Source organism: Saccopteryx leptura, chromosome 3, assembly GCF_036850995.1.
Source record: "Saccopteryx leptura isolate mSacLep1 chromosome 3, mSacLep1_pri_phased_curated, whole genome shotgun sequence".
NCBI classification, from domain to species: domain Eukaryota; kingdom Metazoa; phylum Chordata; class Mammalia; order Chiroptera; family Emballonuridae; genus Saccopteryx; species Saccopteryx leptura.
The window spans coordinates 96,414,923-96,431,585 of record NC_089505.1 but is presented as its reverse complement, the minus strand read 5'-3'; positions in this window follow the sequence as shown (position 1 = coordinate 96,431,585).

The following is a 16,663-nucleotide window of genomic DNA, read 5'->3' as shown; positions in this document are numbered from 1 at the left end:
CCCCAATCACCAAGGATTCTCAGAAACAGCCCCATGTCCCTTTAACTCCTTCTCAAGGTGCCACTCACCTGAGCAGCACAGGCTTTGACTGAGATTTGGGGTCAGGGCGAGAACTGCATCACAGAACGGCAGACAATTGGAAGGAGACATTAGATGTTCATCTTCTTCGCAATCTCCTGGTACGCCCACCTCCTCCCGGGGCTCCTGCCTGACCGAGGCTTCCCCAGGGCAGGCTGCCTCTCCTCCCCCTGTCCTGGGATGTCTCATTCATTCATTTAGTCATTCCTCACTGAACATCTGCTGTCTGTCAGGCACCGTGTCTGGTGCTGGAGAGACAGGGCGGAAAAGGTGGATGAGCCTCCGCCCTCACGGGCTTTGTCTGGTGGGACGACGGACCTGGAATACCTGGAGCAGCCACACAGGTTAGCTTCTCAGTTTCGGTTGTGACAGATGCTTGGAAGGCAAAGGATGGAAAATTAAAACAAAATGGGAAGGGGGAGACCCACTTCAGATAGTGTAACACTTAGTCCAAGACTTGAAGGATGAGCAGGGGCGAGCCTGGGAAGAAGGAGGTTCTCAACATGGGGCACACCCTGGGCAAGGACTGTGAGGCATGGAGGAGCTGGGGGACCCATGTGGGGAGGAAGGGAGCCAGGGTGCTGGGACTGTAGTGAGCAAGGGGGAGACGGAGTCAGAGAGCAGGGCCGTCAGATAGCGCAGGATTCCCCGGCCAGGGAGAGGGGTGTAATTCCCGGTCCAGCAGGAAGCCATGGCAGGCTTTGGAGCATGGGAGCGATGTGATCTGAATTACATTCCAAGAAAGATTTCTTTGGCTGTTGGGTGGAGGTCAAACTAGAAGGTTGAAAGGACGAGGGTAGAACTGGGGGACAATAACAGACAGCCTCCGGGTTCATGTGATGAATGAGGACGGCTGGGTCTGGGACGGTGGTAGTGAAGACAGATGAGGCAGACGGATTTTTTTTTTTTTGTATTTTTCTGAAGCTGGAAACGGGGAGAGACAGACTCCCGCATGCGCCCGACTGGGATCCACCTGGCACGCCCACCAGGGGCGATGCTCTGCCCACCAGGGGGCGATGCTCTGCCCCTCCAGGGCATCGCTCTGTTGTGACCAGAGCCACTCTAGTGCCTGGGGCAGAGGCCAAGGAGCCATCCCCAGCGCCCCGGGGCATCTTTGCTCCATTGGAGCCTTGGCTGCGGGAGGGGAAGAGAGAGACAGAGAGGAAGGAGAGGGGGAGGGGTGGAGAAGCAAATGGGCGCTTCTCCTGTGTGCCCTGGCCAGGAATCGAACCCGGGACCCCTGCACGCCAGGCCGACGCTCTACCACTGAGCCAACCGGCCAGGGCCGAGGCAGACGGATTTGATCTTTATTTTGAAGATACAACCAATGGTGCATGAATAGTGTTTGGTGATGGAAGATGACGCCTCCATTTCTGGGACCACCTCTCTCATCTACAGCCCCACTGACCCTCCTCACCAGGCCGTTAGCTGTGGCAATAGCCCACCTCTCCCCAGGGTCCCCGCTCCATCGCCGAGTATCTCCATACCAGGAGAGTACACTCAAGGTCTCTCGTATACCAGGATAATTTTTTGTGTTTAGGGGGAGAGGCTTGAAATTCCCAGGTTCTTTCTATAAGACAAATGAACTCCTCTTGCTAATTATTATGCGGATAAAGCCTTTGCCCCTTTACTCCATCTTGTCAAGACACCCCCATCACCTTAGCAATAAAAGAAAGGAGTGAGTTGGAAAGAAAATTGGGACCTGCTAGAGTCCATGTCACATGGTTTTGTAACTTCCCATTCTCCGGTCGGCTGTCTCCGGTAGGCTGTGGGTGGCTGCAGGGCTCTTAGCTCATCCACCTCTGTGTGCACAGATCCTAGCACAGTGCCTGGCACAAAGTTGACATCCAGTAGATGCCCACTCTTGAATGAGTAGAGAGACTTAGTTACACAAACATATCTGATAGGAAATTCACTTTCAATTATATATATAGCCAAGTTGTTTGTTTTAAAATGGATGCATTGTATTATGCTGCATGGATTTACTAATATACATTTAAATTCCTGTGTTGACACAGAACTCATTTATACTTATTCTTCATTATATATAATCTTGTAAGTGCCTCTTTGTCCAGTTTATTTCGGGTAATTTATTAGGCAACTACGTGAGCTGAAGCTAGTTTAACGCTTTTGATACGCATTACGTAGTGGCCTTCCCGAAGGGGACACTCACAGTGGACTGAGCAGGTCTGTGTGCTCCCGACAGGCCCCTCTGCCTCAAGGCTTCTCAGGAGGAACTTCCTGTTTAAAGAGAGAAAGGTGCCGGAGAGAATCTCCCTTTGAGGACACTGGAGAAGGGAAAGATAGGTCTGCCTGGGGTGGCTTAGCAGCAGAGCTGCCCAGGTGACCATCTGAAGTCCTTTCCAGAACTGACATGAGGTTCCAATGACAGGAAGCCAAACCATAGCACCAAGGTTAACGTAGATATCTGGTTGTAAGGGCGAGGCCATGGTTGATCTTCAAAAACTCTCCTCCAAGAGCCTAGCTCAGGAGTCAGGTTCCCCTGAGACCCACAAAGAGAGAGTCCCGGTATGAATGTGCCATACCCTCTGAGTGTAGCCACCTCAAAAGGTTCTGCACACCTGCCCCAACAAGATGCTGGGCATTTTTAAGAAGAACGGAGAAAGACATGTGAAAGATGGGTTCTGTGGTGAGTCATAGTGTGACCAGTGAACTCCCGGAGCTGCCTGGGGGCTGGAAAAACCTCGCTAGTGAGCTACGGAGTCTGCACATGGCTGCTAGCAAACCTGCGATTCTCCATCCTTTATACAAACTCCCCATCGACCTTTCTGCAGTCCAGTGCACACAGCATATCGATAAAAAATCACCATCCACAGGAGCCAAATATGCATGAAAAACACCATCGCCCCTGCAGCTGCCATCTGCTTTTCCTCTTCTGGCCCCTGCTTAGTCCTCTGCAAATACCAAGCGTATTAATAAATAAAATGGAATCATACCATTATGATCAATTCTCTCAATGCCCCATGCAGTCGTGCTAAGCCGCAAAAATCTCTCACATATATTCCCTTTCCCTCTACCCACCACTATCGCCTCCCGCCAAACCCTCATCATTCAATAAGAACGCGCACTTAGTCCTTATCATGGACTAGGCATTGTTTAAGCTCTTGACCATTTGTGATGTCCTTTCATTTCATACTCAGGAGACCCCAGTGAGGGAAGCAGCCCGTGGCAGGTCTCCTCTCCCCCTTTTGAGTTCAGTGTCCACACCATTTTCACGGTTGCTAGAGTATGCGTGGCAATTGCATTTTCTTTTTAAAATTAAAGAACGTTTCATCCATGTAGAACATGTCTTAGATGTGAGATATTAATAATAACAATAATCAATTCATATACCCACATTCAGCTTAGAAGAGTTGATGTTACAAATCCCTGAAGCTTCCGCCGTGTCCCTCCTCTGGCTCTCCCTGTTCCTCCTATCTGGAGGCAATAACTACCCCGAGTTTTGTGTTTATCATTGCTTTCCCCTTTTCTTTATAGTTTTCTCACAGATGAATGCAGTCCTAAACAATATAGTTTTGCGTACCTCTGACCTGACCTTCGGAGGAATAGAATTAGACCGTGTTTTCCTATAGCATGTGTATTTTTGTTTGTGAGATTCACTCCTGTTGTGGAGGGTAGCTGTAACACATTCGTATTTGCTGCCATGATGCCCCCTGTGGTATGAATAAACCGAGATCATCAGTCCGTTCTATTGATGGACAGAGAATCACCGCCATCGATATCTATTACATCTCCTGGTGCACTTGGAAGGGTTGCTGGGTGAGGCACATGGGAGTGGGAATGCTGGGTAGTAAGCCATGTGCATCTGAACTTGACCAGGCAATGCCAAGTTGACTTCCAAGTTGGTTGTATGAATTTACACTCCCACAGGCAGCGTATAAGAGCTTACATTGTTCCACAGCCCTGACAACGCTAAGTGCTGTCAGACGTTGATATCGATGCCAACCCAGTGGGTGTAAATTGGCATATTATGGAGGTTTTGGGCTAGCATTTTACCTGATGCCTAATGAGGCTGGATATCTTTTCATGTTTATTGGCAGTATCTGATTCCTTGTATGTGCAATGTTTGTCTGTCTGTGGTTTTCTGTCCTTTTTTTTTTTATTGTGTTCTTCATCTTATTGATTCTTTAGGAACTTTTTATATATTTTCCTCCTAATCCTTTGTCAATTATATGCATCTCAAGTGTCATTTCCTAATCTGTGGTTTGCCCTTTCACATTCTAAGCGGGGTGCTTTTGTGAACCGAAATTCTAATTCTTTACCCAGTATAATTTTTGATGTTTTCCTTTATAGTGTGTGCTTTGTGTCTTCTTAAAGAAATTCCCCCTCCCCGGAGGTCACAGAGATAGTCTCCTATATTTTCTTCTTAAAGTCTTGCCTTGCACATTTAGGTCTTCAGTCCATCTAGAATTGATTTTGTATAAATAAGGATTATATTTCGGGTTTTTTCCTGAGTGGATAAGCCACTGGTCCTGGCTCTATTTATGAAATAGATCATCTTCTGTATTATTTTGTAAAACCACCTCTTGAAAGGGATCACATGTCTATTTACGCTTGAGTTTGTTTCTAGACTCTCTAGTCTGAGCCATTGGTCTACGTGTTTATCCCTGAGCCAAAACCACAGTACTCTAATTACTAATACCTGAAAACAAGTTTTGATAATTACTTTCTATTGTGTGTATTAAAACTGGCAGACCAAGCCCTACTCTTTGTAATTCTTCAGGAATGTTCTGGCCCTTTGCTCTTTCTTATAAATAATAGAAAAGGATTGTCACGTGGCATGAACAACTCACTGAGATTTTATATAGGACAACAATGAACGATAATTTATACAGATATTATACTTCATGTGGTTAATATTTATGTTTACTTGCACCATTGTCTTTATTTTTCTCATTGTTCTATCTTGTATTTTAGACTACAGTTGTTCCTGTTGAAAAGTCAGCCGTCCTCAAAACTTTGCCTTGTTTTATTTGTTGCTGATAAATCTGTTGTTTTTCTCTCTGACTATATTTTTTCTTTGACCATGGTCTTCTGCATGATATGCGTTGTGTTACATATAGATGTAGCTATAAACTTGTATCTTGCTTGAGATTCACTGTGCTTCTTGAATAAGATTCCTGTCTTTCACCAATTCGAAAACACTCAGCGATCATCTTTTGGAGGATTGCTTTTCTCCCATTGTATTAATGTCCCATAAATGCTGTGACAAATGACCACAATCTTGGTGGCTTAAAACAACAGAAATGTATTCTCTCGCAGCTCTGGAGGCTGAAAGTCCTAAATCAGCATGATTGGGTGGATATCCAGTGTCAGCAGGGCCCTGCTTCCTCTGGCGGCTCCAGGGCAGAATTCTTTCCTTGTTATTTCTAGCTCCTGGTTGCTGCCAGCACTCCTTGGCTTGCATCAGCATCACTCCAATATTCTAGGGCAGCATCTGCAAATTTCTTTCTACTCTGACTTCATACTGACATCTCTGTACATTGTCAGGTCTTCCTCTGCCTCTGTCTGGTGAGGACCCTTGTGATTGCAGTTAAGGACCCTGGATAATCAAGGCTAATTTCCCTATCTGGTGCCCCTTAACTTATGTCTGCAAAGAATAATTTCCCTATCTGATGCCCCTTAACTTATGTCTGCAGAGAATACTCCACTGCCCCACCTCCCCACACCCTACTCTCGTATATGCTAACATAAGCAGGTTCCAGGCATTGAGACATGGATGTCTTTTGGGGGCCATTTTTCACTTTAGGACATTGAACTCCACTGAGATATATTTTATGTTCCCAACTGTTTTTTCAGCCTTGTATAATCTGCTCTTGAATCCAGGCATTGATTTTAAAACTTGCCTTAATATATTGCTATTCCTGGATGCTTTGTTTCTTTTTCAAGATCTCCATAGTCATTTTTGTGGTCTCTTATTTCAGGCTCAATTTGATTCTCCTTTGAATTGATTTAATTTTTTTAAAATTGAATGTAGCTGGAGAAAAAAGAAAGTCACAACTCTCTTGTGAAATTTTCCTGTAAAAATGATCAGAGAAATGGGGCCAGTAGCTGGCAGGAGAGGTAAAGCCACACACACTCACACACACACACACACACACACACACACGATGAAAGGTGAGAAGGTACGATAAGAGAAGGTCGAGATTTTATCGTGATGAGATGAGGCGGCAGACAGAGCCAGTTGATGGGGCAATGTCCATGTGGAGGGGAGAGCAGGTGGAGTCCAGGGCACAGGCGGAGGAGTGGGGCTCAGGGGAGAGCTGGAGGGTTCACTCCCAGAGATGATGGGAGTGTAGAGCACAGAGGTCGCAGTGTGGAGACAGGAGAGTGTGGGCTGTCTCTTCCGGTTGTCTCTGCCTTCTCAGTAAATAGGAAGCGAGGCCATTAGCCGAGAAAGAAGATGAGGGAGAGGTGTCTGAGCTATGAAAGAGAGGAGTGAAATGCTCATCTAGGAGACTGGAGAGTGACCAGATGGAGACATGGAAGGGAGGGGAAGTCCGGGAACACGAGATACTGAGGGGAGGTGAATGGGCTGAATTGAACGAGAGACTGATCTGCACAGTTGTATTTTTCTAAAGCACAGATCTGGCTATGTCCCGCCCCTGCTAAAACCCCTCATTCACTCTCCCTGCTCCAGACTCCTTTGTATGGCCTTTAACGTGCTCTATGACCCCAGTGCTACTAGATCCCAATTATGCCCTTTATTTCCCAAACCAGGAGCTACCTGCAGTTCTCCAAACAGGGTCTGACCCTTTCTACTGGGGCTCCTGCTGTTCCCACGGGCCGGGAGCACCTGCCCCGCCTCTACCTGCAATGGTGCGTCTGCCCAGAGAGTTTGCTCCACTTCCCCCTTCTGCCCATCACCCCCTGTTCCCTCTACAGACTTCTCTCCTCTCCTACAGCCCCCGTGAAACGTCACTGGCTCTCGTCATTCGTGGCTCGGCCTGGCCCACCTCATCGAGGGCACAGTCTGTGTCCTGTCCTTTCCGTGTCCTTGCAGTCCTGCACTGAGCAGGTGTGAGACAGTGTCCGCTGAGAGCATTGACCTGTGGCTGTCTCGAGAGAGCTGGGTCAGGCTGGCAGGGGTGCGACCCGAGGGGCCATTAGAGGAATCACTGGACTGTGGAGAAGGGACAAGAGCAGGAACCAGGAACCCCCAGCCAAGTCCTGAGGTCAGGAGAAAGCAGGCCAGGAGAGCCAGGTGGAAGGCTGAGAGAGGCTGAGGGTGGGGGTGGGGGCGGGGACTGCGGGGGCGGGGACTGCGGGGTGGGGGTGAGGCGGCGCAGGCAGGGGGGAGCACGTGGTCCCTAACACACACACACACACACACACACACACACACACACACTCACTCACTCACTCACTTTTAAACTCTGGGCTCCCAGCAGGATGGTTCTGTGCTGTCACTTGGTCCTCCTGCTGGGGAGGGGCACAGGCCTGTCAGGGTGAGAGAGAAAGGGTGCTATGAAGTGCTTTTCTCTCTGGGAATCCAGATCTCTGAAAGTAGGAGAGATGTGAAGAGTGCCCCAGCCCCTCATTCCCAGAGGACCACATGTCCCAACAGCCTCCCAACGTGCCCTTGGGGAATGAGGTCACGTGGGGATCAGGACACATCCCAAAGTAGTGCGGAGAGCTCTGAGTGGGGTCCTGCTGTCTGTCACCCACAAGCTGGGTGCTGTGGGCCAGCTGCTCTCCTCCCTGAGCCTCAGTCTTCTAATGGCAAAGAGGACTCATAACACAATTTAAAAATTGGCAACTTGTACCCAAATAAATTCAATTAATAAAAATGAAAATATCAAAATATTCAATAAAAAGCAAAAAACTTTTATAAATAATAAAACTGTTCTAGACACACAAAAAAATGGGCTAAGGATTTGAATAGATCCATGTTTAAAGAAGATAACACATGTGGGCCATAATAAGCACACGGAAAGGTACTCAGCATCTTTAGCCATTAGGGAAATCAAAACCACACTGAGATGCCCGTTCACAGGCGTTACCTCATCTAATGGGAGCCCAGGTTTCACTAGCTGTCACTGTCTCCGTTTTATAGACAAAGCAAAGGAGGCAGAGCAAGGCTTGATCACTTGTGCAATGACACAGAGCTAGAATGAGAAGAGTCAGATTTGAATCCAGGCTGTCTGGCTCCAGAGCCTGCTGGGTAAACCTCCCCCTCTACAGCCTCACCAGTAAAGTGGGGGCAGGGGGCGCATGGAGGCAGCCCAGGGGAGGGATTGATTTGCTCTGTTACCAGTGAGAGTGAGGTTCGTGGAAGTTTTCATACTAATGCCTGAATGAGGCTTTGAAGGATGAATAGGAGTTAGGTGCCGAGGGGCGGAGAGGGTGTTTCCATCAGAAGGAACGGCCTGTGCCCAGGTAAAGAAGCATGCGCTAGTGTGATGGGTTTGGGGAATGGCAAGCAGACGGCATAAGCAGGGGAGAGGTTAGAGACCTCTCCCAGGCTCCAGGCACGGAGGGCCTGTCCCGTCCTGCTACACTGTTTAGAGTTTGTATAAGATACAGTTCTCACCTTCCAAGGGAGATGAGCCTTACTTATTGTCAGGAAACAATGGTGAATAATTCATGGCAACATGCTTGTGAGTGGGGAAGCAGTGGAGGGAGGGCTGCTCAAGGTCTGAGAGGGATGGGTGGATGGGGTAGGCTGCCTAGCGCAGGGGCCATCTCACTGGGGTTGAAAATGGGAAGAAGAGGAGGGAGGTATATGAACACAGGCGCAGAGGTTGGAAAGTGGCAGGTGTGTTTAGGGGACACGGGGAAGATGAAGGGGCAGGAGTTATGGGAAGCAAGATCCCAAAGCATATGTATGTTCAGCCCTGGCCACCAAATGTCCCTTTGCAGTCTGGCCTGAGTTCAAATCCTGACTTGCTGCTGACTAGCTGTGTGATGTTGGGCAAGTCACTAAACTTCTCTGAGCCTCCATTTCCTTCTCACCTGTAAATTGGGTGAAGCAAACAATGATAACCTCTCAGAGTTTCGTTGAGGGATTCACTCACTGGTACCATCTCCAAAATCATTGCCGCGTCAGCCCAACCACCTCCACTGGGGATTGGCAAACTTTTTCTCTAAAGGCCCAAACAATAAATATTTTAGACATTGTGGGCTAATTGATCTCTGTTGCATCTAAACTCTGCCATTGGAGTGCAAGAGCAGCCACAGACAAAACGTAGGTCAATGGCCATGTGCCAGGCAAACTATTTATGGACACAAATGTGAATTTCATATATTTGTCACATGTCACAAAATATATATATTTTAAAATTTATTTATTTTTTACAGAGACAGAGAGTGAGTCAGAGAGAGGGATAGATAGGGACAGACAGACAGGAACTGAGAGAGATGAGAAGCATCAATCATTAGTTTTTCATTGCGCGTTGCAACACCTTAGTTGTTCATTGATTGCTTTCTCATATGTGCCTTGACCGCGGGCCTTCAGCAGACCGAGTAACCCCTTGCTGGACCCAGCGACCTTGGATTCAAGCTGGTGGGCTTTTCCTCAAACCAGATGAGCCTGCACTCAAGCTGGCGACCTCGGGGTCTCGAACCCGGGTCCTCTGCATCCCAGTCCGATGCTCTCTCCACTGCGCCACTGCCTGGTCAGGCACAAAATATTTTTCTTTTGATTCCTTCCTCCCCACCTCAGCCATTTAAAAATGGAAAAGAAAAAAACAACAACCAATCTTTACTAGTTTGTGACCCGTACAAGACAGGCAGTGGGCCAGATCTGGCCAGCGGGACACAATTTGTCAGTCTCTGATTCAGACTGTTATTTATTTATTTTAGATTTTATTTATTCATTTTTAGAGAGAGAGGAGAGACAGAGAGAGAGAGAGAGAGAGAGAGACGGGGGGAGGAGCAGGAAGCATCAATTCCCACATGTGCTTTGACCAGGCAAACCCAGGGTTTCGAACTGGCGACCTTAGCATTCCAGGTTTTATCCACTGTGCCACCACAGGTCAGGCCAGACTTATTTTTTAACACTTTCTTTAGTTTCACTCTTTACTTAAATAAATTTATTTGAAAGGGAAACCTTATATCTCATCAATACCACTTAATAGAAATAGAAGGTGACTATAAAAATAGCATCAAAAAGCAAAGCAGGTGTCATTAAATTTTCACCAGGTCCAGCCCAAGGGTCTGAGCCTGGGGCCTGTTCTCTCTTTGTTAAGGAGCAACAGAGAGGTGTCAGGGACAAAGGAGAACAATACTGAGACTTTCTCCTGGTCAAGTTCAAGGGGAAAAAATGGGGAAGGAGTGAATAAGTGGGTATTTCGGGATAGAAGTCAGTGTATTTACTGCTGCATCTTTTTCGACTCAATGTCATCTTGTGGGAGGCAGCACTGATGTATTTGGTAAATTGCCTAACACTGTGCCTGGCGGTGTCACTGGAGGCTTCTGGCCACTGGCATGGTGTCCTCAGTTTCTTTCTTTCTCTTTCTTTCTTTCTTTCTTTCTTTCTTTCTTTCTTTCTTTCAGAGACAGAGAGAGAGTCAGAGAGAGGGATACATAGGGACAGACCGACAGGAATGGAGAGAGATGAGAAGCATCAATCATTAGTTTTTTGTTTTGGGGTTTTTTTTTTTAATTTTTATTTATTTATTTATTTTTTAAGAGCTCTAATCTTTTTTATTATTATTATTATTATTATTATTATTTTTACAGAGACGGAGAGTAGTCAGAGAGAGGGATAGACAGGGACAGACAGACAGGAAGGACAGACAGACAGGAACGGAGAGAGATGAGAAGCATCAATCATTAGTTTTTCATTGCGCGTTGCAACACCTTAGTTGTTAATTGATTGCTTTCTCATATGTGCCTTGACCGTGGTCCTTCAGCAGACTGAGTAACCCCTTGCTGGAGCCAGCGACCTTGGGTTCAAGCTGGTGGGCTTTTTTTTTTTTTTTAATTTATTTTACAGAGGAGAGGGAAAGACAGAGAGAGAGAGAGAGAGGAGAGACAGAGAGAGAGAAGGGGGGGAGGAGCTGGAAGCATCAACTCCCATATGTGCCTTGACCAGGCAATCCCAGGGTTTCGAACCCGCGACCTCAGCATTTCCAGGTCGACGCTTTATCCACTGCGCCACCACAGGTCAGGCGGTGTCCTCAGTTCCAATCGAGGTTGCTTACTATCGGGAGAAAAAGCACTGTCTCTGACAGGCCTGTGGGGTGTGAGTCAACCTCTGCTAAGTGTTTTGAAATCACCTAATGACAAGTTGATGGCCAGTGCAGGAAATAAGTATTATTAATTAAATACTAATCGCAGTAATGGTTGTAAATTCATGTTGGGGAGATGGTAGTGTCCAAAGGCTTTGAAGCGTCTTTTAAAAGCATAGTTAGAAATAATCATTGAAATTGCAACAAGAATGAGTCAAGGACATAAAAAGCCCAGTGAAAAAGGACAAAGGCCTGGTGGAAACACCAACCGAGTCAACTTCGGGGGGTGGGGGCCCCCACCTGCCCCGCCCACACAGAGGCTTGCTTGGGGCCTCAGAAGCCGGTGAAGATGACACAATGGAGACAGGCTATTGGGAATATAAGGCCCCAAGTGAGAAGGTGCCTTTTGACGTGGGGCGTTTTGTTGAAGGTTCCCGGGCCTCAGTGGTCTCATCTGAGAAATGGGGATGATAATAATACTTTATGTGCAAGAAGAAGGGGGCCTTTAGGTTCTGGTCCAGCGCTGCCCACTCTTACCTGGTGTGAGTCTCAAATCCTGGAGTCCAGGCTGCCTCAGTGGCCAGGTGGCTTCTATCTGGGAGAAAATACCTAACTTGGGACTAGAAACTTGCTGCCTGGGGCCAAACCTGTCCCTTGGATGTCTTTCCCCTAACTAGTGTAGTTAAAACAAACAAACAAATAAAAAAGTTTTGGGTTCATTATATATTATGAAGTAATAATACACAGACAGAAACAGGCACAGTACGTAACTATGTAAATAGCCGTCACATAGTGACCAGCTGGGTCCCACCAATCAGGCCCAGAGAGAAAGCGCAGCATGGCGGCCCCCCGGGGTTTCCTTGTGCCTCCTCCAATCAGTCGACACTATATTTTTCTTTCTTAAATTCTTAATTTAACCATGTGATGTTGTTTTACTGACGCCGTTTCTGAGACCCCATTGCGCAGGGGTTCTCCACACCGAGTTCACAATTCTCCAACACCAACCCAGTCTCTAACAGTTCAATTCAGTTCTCACACACAAACTGCTTGGAGATGGACCCCACAAGTTAAGCGCTCAGTCTCACAAGACTGTTCTCCCCTAATTCAGACATCAATCACAAGTCCCGGGGGACACCTGTGCTCAGTTTCCTCATCTGTAAAATGGGGGTGTGAGCACGTGCTCATGGAGGATTACACGATCGCTTTTGCAATAAAGCTGAGCATAGTGCCTTTCCCATAACCACCACTCAACAACAATTGCTGTTTTCTGCTTGATTTTGTGCTGCTAAGATCAGGCTGAGTAAGGTGCTAAATGTTAGAGTTATGTATGAGGTGATTTTTCCTTCTAATTCATGCTGTCTTGGGGAGGTCTTTTCCTTTCCAAGGCCCCTCTGACCCCTGAGTCTCCACCCCTTATCGCTACCTGTGACACCATCAGCCTCTCACCACGCAAGAGCTTGGCCGATGAAAAAAGGTGGTGGTCCTCCCCTTCTTTGGGACAATTCATTTCAATGAGCCTTTTAAAACCCCCAACACAGCAAGGATTAGGCACTGATAACTTTAGAAGTCTTTGCAGTACAAAATAATATTAAAACTAATAATGACCATTTATTCAATGCCCGCCATGTGCTAGCATTGCTCTGAATTTCTTTTTTTTTTTTTTTTTTTTTTTTTTTTTTTTTTTTTTTTTGCTGAGATTTCTTTTTTTTTTATTTTTTTTATTTTTTTTATTTTATAGCTCTGAATTTCTTAATGCATTCCCTTATTTAATTGTCTTCTACAAATGTTGAATGTTGGGACTAGTTTATTTATCACCCCCACTTGACAGATGAAGAAAGTGAGGCACAGAGAAGTTAAGTAACTTGTCCAGTGTCACACAGTAAGTAGCAGAGACACAAACCCAGGCAGCCTGACTGCAGAGCCCACTGCAGCTTCTATTTACGAAGTTCTCTGTGCACCAGATGTGCTGTCAAGGTGCTTTACACATGTGATTATCCCCATTGCCTCTGCCCTGAAACACGCTGGATTTCTCTGTTAATCCTCATGACAATCCTAGGCAGTTGGTACTATGACTTCCAATTCAAAGATGAGAAAACTGAGGCTTTGGACAGAGACTTGCCTTCATGTGCCTCTCATGCTATTGAAATATTACCTACGAAGCAAGTTTGAACCCAAAAACTGCTTTGTCCTGAGCACCTGCCTGGGGACGGTGGGAATGTCAGGAGAGGAAGAGACGGCATTGGCTTGGGAGACGAAAGTTCGAGTTCTGTCTTCAAGTAGCCCTATTTTTTTTTTTTTTACAGAGACAGAGAGAGTCAGAGAGAGGGTAGACAGGGACAGATGGACAGAAACAGAGAGAGATGAGAAGCATCAATTATCAGTTTTTCGTTGTGACACCTTAGTTGTTCATTGATTGCTTTCTCATATGTGCCTTGACCGCGGGCCTTCAGCAGACCATGTAACCCTTTGCTTGAGTCAGAGACCTTGGGTCCAAGCTGATGAGCTTTGCTCAAACCAGATGAGCCTGCACTCAAGCTGGCAACCTAGGGGTCTCGAACCTGGGTCCTTCGCATCCCAGTCCGATGCTCTATCCACTGTGCCACCACCTGGTCAGGCAAGTAGCCCTATCTTCCTGGCTCTGTGAAAATTTCAGAGCCTTGGTGAGCCTGGATTTCCTTAGACTACAATGATGGAAGTTGTGTTCACCCCAAAAGCTGACATGAGCCCAAATGAGATAAGGTGCTCAGAACAGAGGCACGTAGTAGGTGCTCAATAAATATTTGTTTCGTGGCCCCCAAAGCCATATCTGTTGGTCGCATAACACTGCTGATTGCCTTTCTCTGTCTACTTACCAGATGCAAACTTAGCGTTCTAGTTCTTTAGGTACCCGAGGCTGGTACCTTCTTGAAGTCAAGGACCATACCATCTGCATCTTCAGACCTTCCACTCAGTCTGGTGTTATTTATGCAGCCATATGCGATTAATGGCTTTTTTTGCCTCCAAAGTGAAAATAGCTTTTCCATTTTTCTCCTTATAAAAGTAATAAGTGCTCACTGTAAAATGGAAAAGGAATTTTACTGCCCTCATCTTGATGTGAGGATTGAATGCGATACTGTTGACGACGCGTTCACCATCGTGCCTGGCATAGTTTGCAACCATCGTTATTCTTAAGAAAACACATAAAGGTACGTAACAAAAGTAAAAGCCACCTGCTGCCCCATTGGAGGTCCTTACAGATTTTTTTCTATGTGTGTACACCGACAACCCTGCAGACACAAGACCAACACCTTTTTTTTAATGGGTTTTAATGGAAGCGCCTTTCACGTCCATGGTAACTGGTGGATCTCTCTCCAGGTCAGGAAATAGAGGTGTGTGTGATCCTCTGGGTTGCCGAGTGTTACTCCTTATGGATGTGCCGTGATTTATTTGGTCCATGCCCTGTTGCTGGGCACCTCAGTGACTCCTGTAGTCTCTTTCGGGTTGGGCTGGAAGGCATGAGGCAGCAGTAGACCAAGGAAACTTCTTGCTGGCTGAGGCCCATACAATTACAAAACAGCTGTTGAGGAAGTCACCAAGGCAGACACAATGACTTCTGTGACGTGCAGTTTTAAGTTGCATTAAGGACAATTAGGCTCCTTTTCACGGTGCTGGAAGGAGCAGTCCTCTGGGAAGAAGGACGTTGACTCACCCCTTCTTTTTTTGTAGTCACCTCCCAGGAGGTGTGCCCATTGCTGGGATATCTGTTTCAGCAGAAATAGGACCATGAGGTGAAAGAGGACCTGCCCTGCCTTCCTCTGAGGGCACGTGAGAAAGCTGTTTGCAAACCAGAAATCAGAGGTAAGGAATGTGGGGATTCACCAAGCTCACACAGCTAGCCACTGGGGGAGACAGGAGGGACCCTGGAGAGTAAGCACTCCCCTGCCCTGCTGGCCCTGCCTACCTGTGGTTTCTGAAACTCTCAAGGCCTGCCTGACGACATCCTGGCCCACCCTGCAGTGACGGGGCCCTCCCTCATCCTGAGGTTTGTGCAGATATGGTAATATCCACACGGGACCTGGCCTAAAGTTTCAGACCTATGCTCTCTAGGCCCTGGAACAGGGGAGAAGAGTCTCTTCGTGGCCACCTACCTCCTCCTCTCAAACCTCAGTTTCTCCATCTGGATAAGAGAACTGACAGCCCTTCCCTCAAATTGATGAGGTTGGGATAAAGCCCGTAAACCATCGCTAGCAGAGTCGATTGAGCAGGATAATGCGAGGAATGGGCGAGAGGCTGCACGTGGAGCAGAGGGAAGGCTCCCAGTACTTACCGGTTTTGCCAAGGACCCATCTCTTTGGGCAGAGACAGACGTGTTGCTTCATGCCATTGGGCACTTTATAGAGCTTTCTGATGATGAGAAGAACGAGGCAGGAGAGGTCATTGGCTCTGAGAGAGAGGGCTGCGGATTTTGGAATGACCTCAGGGAGCCCGCCCCCCCTCCCCTGCCAGGCTCCCTTCCAAGGACTTAATATATAGCTTTGCATTTGGCTCTCACCACAGCTTTGTGGGGCAGGGGTGCCACTCTGATCTTATATATGGGGAAACTGAGACTCATAAAGGCAGGGTATCGCACACCCTGTAAGGAGCACTGGGCTTGGAAGCAATTCGGTCACATCAAAGAGAAGGTCCTTGCATCCTCGGGGCTGGACTTCTGGCTGTACTGGAAGAGGGTGAGCGGCCTAGAGTGGGGTGACAGGGCCTGGCTTCTCCTTCCCAGGGGAGCTGTGGCTCAAATGGATGGTGCCCTTCCCTTCCTGCAGGAGCCTCACCCGCAGGGGATGAGGAAGACAGTGAATCGGTAGAAATGCTACAGAGAAATGGATCTATATCAGGGAAGAACAGGAGGCCCTCCCCGGTCTGGGGCTTGCAGAATAGCTCCTAGGGGGAAGTGCTACCCTTCACACCCACCAGAATGTTTAAAATACAAAGGGCTGACGCTACTCAATATTAGCTAGGATGCGGAGTCAGAACTCGCAGACACTGCGGAAGGGGGTGTAAATTTGTATGGCCAACTTGGAAAACTGTTTGGCCATATCTGCTAACTGTAAACATACACATCCCCTAGGACATAGCAGTTATATTTCTTGGTTTGTACCCGAGAGGGACAAACACTTAAGAGTTACCAAAATTCATACATGAGAGGTTCGTGGTGGCATTACTCCAAAGAGCCCCAAACTAGAAACGGCCCAAATGTCCTTCTGTCGTAGAATGAATAAATACATTCATTCCATATGATACCGTATAATACCACATATAAAAGCCAAGCAAAAGGACAAAATGCTGCTACACACAATTACATGGGTGAAGCTCATATGGGTAAGATTGAGCAAAAGAAGCCAAAAACACACTGTTTG